Source organism: Haemaphysalis longicornis, unplaced genomic scaffold, assembly GCF_048455015.1.
Source record: "Haemaphysalis longicornis isolate Haplotype H1 unplaced genomic scaffold, Haemaphysalis longicornis Haplotype H1 scaffold_14, whole genome shotgun sequence".
In the NCBI taxonomy this organism is placed as follows: Eukaryota; Metazoa; Arthropoda; class Arachnida; order Ixodida; family Ixodidae; genus Haemaphysalis; species Haemaphysalis longicornis.
In genome coordinates this window covers 5389456-5395555 of record NW_027526245.1, presented here as the reverse complement: position 1 = coordinate 5395555, position 6100 = coordinate 5389456, and the positions used below count along the sequence as shown (strand labels likewise).

The window sequence follows — 6100 nt, the reverse complement described above, 5'->3', positions numbered from 1 at the left end:
TTCAGGCACCTTAACCTTGTGCAGACTGCAGCGGCGTGTATATCGGGGAATCAGGAAAATATAAGAATCGTCTGCAGCAGCATGCACGTCACGTAAAGAATAAAAGCATCCGCAACAATGCTTTAGCCGAACACGCCGTCGTGAGTGACCACAAGATTGATTGGGACAATGCAACAATCGTCGCTACAGAAAAAGTGACCGCATCACGGCTACATCTGGAATCACTAATCATTCAGACCACGTCTAACACAGTCAATTGTAACGACTGAAATCTAAACCCGATATACGCACGCTCTTTGCAGCCATTTATTAAGCCCACTTGAACGACCCACTTCTGGTGATGCATTTATTGTGAACAAGGCTTCCATGCTGGAAGCCGAAACGTCAGTACGTTTTGTTTGGACTGGTGGGCGTCTCTTTTTCGTTCCTAATCCTACATAGGTGAAACTGGAAATTTTTAAAAGAATTCAATAGCACCAGAACGATGTCAAAAAAAGGCAATGCAAGCTGAAATGCCTTGGCGGATCATCACCTGGCTACTGACCACGTCATCGATTGGGATTCTGCAACTATAATCGCATCAGAGAAGCGGCTGTCGACACGACTACTTTTAGAATCAGTGCATATTCAACCAACTAAAAGCATGATTAACCGGTCGCGGGGTAATCTCCCCGAGATATACATGCACACTCTGCGCCACCGAACCTATAAATATTTATGACCTTTCACCCCGTTTCATTGTGATGAAGGGACCAGTAGGGGCCCAAAAACGTCTTTATTTGTTGATTTGTTTTTGACCAGGCGAGTGTCTGCTTGTATTTCATCAATAAATCACCCTCCCCTGGCGAGTTTTCGTCGAACCTTGGACTCTGTTAGGTGTCAGTGGGTGTCAGTGCGCATCGATACTTGTATGTTTACGGGTATTTTCGTAACTTTCATTGTTTACTGCACCATTTTTACTGCTGTAAAATGAATATGCATTACATTTAAGCGCAAATAGCTCGTTCGGCATGTTTATAAGGCCTGCCCCATTTGCGTTTGCTTTTGCCGGCCTCAGCCAATCGCACAGCTGGGGACATATGACATCATAGGTACTGCTGTAGGAAATGAGCTAGTGGGTCGCATGGCCATTCCCTTTTTCCTAATTATATAGCTTATTCGAGTGAAGTGCGCGTTAAAAATGGTGTCAGTATGATTCTAACGAAGCAATCTGTCGAATGAACGAAACTTGTGTGTTGTCTGCATGGCCCCTCTAAGCAAAGGCAAGGCAGCCAATTTTTTTATTTAGGCTGCCTTCATGCACACATTAGTGCTCTATTACTGCCAGAAACTCATTACGGGACTCCTGATATATTTACAGTTGCAATAAAAATCAGAAATAGAACGAAAAATCATTGGACACTCCACAATGTCCTAAAAACAAAGGAATAATGTGCGAGTGAGCTACCTAAAACACTGCGACAGAAGATCATATTCATCAAGGCAACTAATAAAAACCATGGCTCGTGCACACTGCATAGCCACCACGCTGCTCATTTGTTAAGAGCTTATGTGCGTCCCCACAAGTTGGTCCTTTGGTTGCTGCTCACTTTCATTCATGTCATTATTTTTTATATTATCACTTAAAATTAAAAGTTAACCAATCTGCTGTAATTCTAATTTTGTCACCTGCTTTATACTTTTTTTTTCCAACTGTCTGTAAGGAGTGACAATTCGTCTTTTTATGATACCAAGGCATCGGACTGTGCTAGTTGGTACATGCTTGAATGGATGAAAAACCAGCGGAAAACACAGGGTACGGAAGAGAACGACGGGATAAGCTTGTCCCGTTGTTCTTTTTTAACTGTGTCCTGTGTTTACCGCTGGTTTTTTATCCATTCAATTTTCAGGAATTTGTTGAACAGTGATTAGTTTAAGTGCTCAAGCAATTTTTGGCTTGAAGGTTCCCTGTAGCATTTATATAAGTGCTCTCTGCTCTTTTTTTACCCAAGACCCCATTACCAGCCTTAATGAGATTGTCTTTTGTAGACATGAAGTTGAAATAAATATTTGTTTGCATTGCTTTGCATGTTTTGAAAGAATTGCGTGCTCACTTTCTTTCAACCCTGTTTCTTAATCCTGCTTAAAGCATTTTTTCATGTTTTTTTTTTAGAACCAGGAAGGGTGCTCATCCTCGGTTCTTGCTGAAGCACCAGTATCTGTACTTCACACGTGAGCTTCGAACACGCAGAAATTATGGTATGAAACATTTTACCAGTATTAGCTTGCTTTGTAGATGTCAAAGCTCTCGACAGTGTAGTACATTGTCTGGTGTAGTGCACAATCTCTCTATAACAGCACCCGCTGGGTGCTGTTGTAGAGAATAATTTTGTGGCTATAATACTTGAGATTATTTTAAAATGTACATCAAATACTAGTACGAATAGCTCTCTAAATTGGTGGCCATTTTCCTGGTGGAGGCCGAAAGTGAAAATGCCCATGTGTGGAGATTTAAGTCCACAATAAATATCACAAAGTTGCCAGAGCTAATGCAGAGCCCTCCTCGCGGTGCACTTAATATCCCATGTGCAGCTTTGTGTAAAAACAGCCAGAAATGTATGATCAATTTAAATTGATTGTAATGTTTCTAAATGCAAGTATTCTAAGTTTAAGCTGCCTTATTTAGTAAAATATTTTCTAACAATTGCATAGCTACCAAAGGTTTACAGAAAAGCTTTCATTGGTTATGCACCTTCTCAGCGAAACAAAAATGTCATTAAGAAAAGCAGAAGAAACCTAAATATGGAAAGTAGCAACACTAAAGCTGCTAATAAAAAAGATGCTAAACGCTTTATCGATAATATTGCTGATTTTACTTCTAGTCAACTCTAAAAAGGGCTATAGACGGGTTTGATGGTTCCCATGACGCACCTCGTAATACTAGAAGAAACTAATGGGCACTGGCTGTTGGCTTTTCCTTTGCAACATCGAAAAATGACCCCACATCCATCAGCAGGGACATAATGCAAGGCACCATGCACAAGCTAGACTCATGATAAAATACTGCTATTGCCACACGTTCCGACAAAGCGTTCCTTTATTAGTGAGAGCGGGGAGTGCCAGCGACCACCGGAACAGCGCCGCGTCATGGGACGGCGTTCGAGAAGATTCTGCGCCGGGTAGGACGCGCAAGTGTGCCGAGTGGCGTCCAGCGCACAGCTCGCGGACGCACGTGAGAGGACTAGACGAGCAACGCGTTCGCAGTGCAGGGGAGCTCTCTCTTTCTCGACGGCGGCCTCCCTGTTCGCGTTTCTTCAGTTCGGTGGGCACAAGTTCGCCTAATTAAAACAGTTGTTTTGCCCTACTCTATCCATCTGTCGTCTTGTCATTCGTGACAAAACTGGTGGAGGTGCGGGGTAATCGCAACCCATGCAGCGTACCCCTCCGACACGCCGTGCAGCAAGCCTAATTCTGAGCCCCGGACGGCGCGTCTTCCTGGATCAAGACCAGCCACGTGCAAGCCGACATCTACAAAATCAACCGCCCGAATTTGGACTCTTGCACGACGGAATGAGGACGAAGGCCAAATTCGTCATGACTTCCCAAGGCCAGCAGACGGAAGCCAGTGCACCGCAAATCATCTACATGCCCATCGCCCCTCGGGCGCCGATGCCCTTCCGTGGGGAGCCATTTGAAGACGTGGAAGACTGGATCCAGTATTACGAACGGGTGGCCCGCCACAACGGATGGACCGAAGCAATGCCTGGAGAACGTCTACTTTTCACTAGAAAAGATTGCCAAGTCTTGGTACGAAAACCACGAAGCTTCACTTGCATCGTGGGAAATCTGCAAAGACGACCTAAAGCGGGCATTCGCGAACCCGTACCGACGGCAGCGTGCCGAGGATCTCCTCCAGACAAGGGTCCAAGGTCCAAATGAAACCGTCACCAGCTTCGTGGAAGGAGTGCTCCGCCTGATTGTCCGCGCCGACCCCCGGGCCAGCGAAGAAAATAAGTTGCAAACTCTTATGAAAGGTGTGAAGAGTGACATCTTTGGTGGCCTCATTCGTAATCCCCCATCGACAGTGAGTGAGTTTGTTACTGAGGCAACAAACATTGAAAGGGCGCTACAGGCAAGAGCTAGCCACTATCACAGGCTCACTGGCGGCCCTAGTGTCACTACACTGGCGCACAACCACCATGAAATGCTCGCCGCCGAGCCCGGAAATCTTCGAGACATTATTCATAGCATCATACGGGAAGAACTTAACGCCGCTGTCCCCTGCGTGGCCGCCGTGGCCGATAGTCGACTGGACGTGACCACTGGTGGCATTGAACGCACTAGAGACACAATTCGCGACATCATTAGGAAAGAATTGACGAAGATGTTTCCATCCTCTGAACGCCCAGCATCCGTTTCCATCGCGGAAGTCGTTCGGCAGGAAGTGCGACGCTCCCTTGTGCCAGAACCCCCTGCCCAGGTTGTCCCTGAGCAGCCAGCCTTGACGTACGCAGCCGTAGTTCAAAATTCGTCTCCCGCAATTCATCGCCATTACCTGGCTCCAACACGACGGGAACCACCATCGCAACAATACGCACCCACAACCCATCGCGGCCCCCGGAAAAGCGACGTGTGGAGGACGGCCGACAACCAACCTTTGTGTTTCCATTGTGGAGAGGCCAATCATGTCTACCGCCACTGCCCCTACCGCGAACTTGGACTCCGCGGATATCGGCCGAACGACCCGTGCCCAAGATACGGCCAGCATCCACGGGACATCGCCGAGTATTTGCGCCGCCCGCCGTCTCCGCCACTGATTCAGCGCCGAGAATCCCGTTCGCCGTCACCCCGTCGCCCAGCGTCTCATTGCTCGCCAACTTCGCCGTGAGAGCCCCTCTCCCCTGCCCCGGCGGGAAAACTAGGCACGGCAACTCCGGGAGGTGGGGTTGCCGCCGGTAAATTTAGCGAAGAGCCTCCAGCGGCGGTGGGACGCAGTGAGTCAAGTAAAGGTGGTCTTCAACACGGCATGCGTTTTTCCGTGTCAAATAACCTCAATGTGGTGATTGACGGCTACGACGCCATTGCGCTCGTCGACACTGGAGCAGACTATTCCGTCCTTAGCGGGAGCTTCTCACGCCGTCTTAGGAAAGTGACGACTGTGTGGGATGGCCCTGAAATACGGACTGCCGGGGGACACCTCATAGCGCCTATCGGAAAGTGTACCGCTCCTGTTATAATTAATGGCGAGGCATGCCCCGTGAATTTCGTCATTCTGCAGAACTGTTCTAGAGACGTCATACTCGGAATGGACTTTCTGTGTGAGTACGGTGCTATAATCGACCTTGGTGAGAGCAGCCTGACGCTTCGAAAACCTGTCGCGCCATCCGAAGACCGGCGGCCGATATTCACGACGGCACGAGTTCTAGATGACCATGTGAGGGTACCTCCACGTTCGGGAGTTTTCTTGCTTATTGGCACTGATGTAAGTACTTGCCAGGAAGCCCTGGTTGAATGCAATACTGAGCTTCTCCTGGAAAAAGGCATTGGAATCGAAAGGGGTGTCACACAACTACAAGATGGTCGTGCCACAGTTCTTGTGACGAACTTTCGGGACGAACCGCAGCACCTCACAAAAGGTATGGCAATAGGCTACGTCGAAGACATCAGCGATTTCACTGACGTTTCACCAGTGATAGGAGAGGCAGGTCTACCAGGAGCAAGCTCGACTGGACTCGTGGGGCTCGACGTAAATCCAATGCTTTCGTCGCAACAGAAAGGCGATTTGACCAGGCTACTAGATGAGTTTCAAGACTGTTTTTCGACTACAGAAGGTGTCAATCAAACTGCCATTGCCAAGCACAGAATAATCACTGAAGATTCCACGCATCCCATTCATCAATCGCCATACAGAGTATATTTCAAGGAGCGAGAAGCTATACAGAAACAAGTACAAAAAATGTTACGAGATGACATCATCCAGCCCTCAAACAGCCCCTGGGCTGCGCCAGTAGTGCTGGTGAGGAAGAAGGACGGGACACTACGATTCTGTGTTGATTACAGGCGATTGAACCGCGTAACTAAGAAAGATGTATATCCTCTACCCCGTGTGGACGACACGTTT

General features: G+C 47.9%; 1 pseudogene; it reads left to right on the top strand.

Annotated features, from left to right (window-relative positions):
• The first annotated feature begins 3549 nt into the window (after positions 1 to 3549).
• Positions 3550 to 4867, top strand: LOC144165354 (uncharacterized; annotated as a pseudogene).
• The last annotated feature ends 1233 nt before the right edge of the window (positions 4868 to 6100 follow it).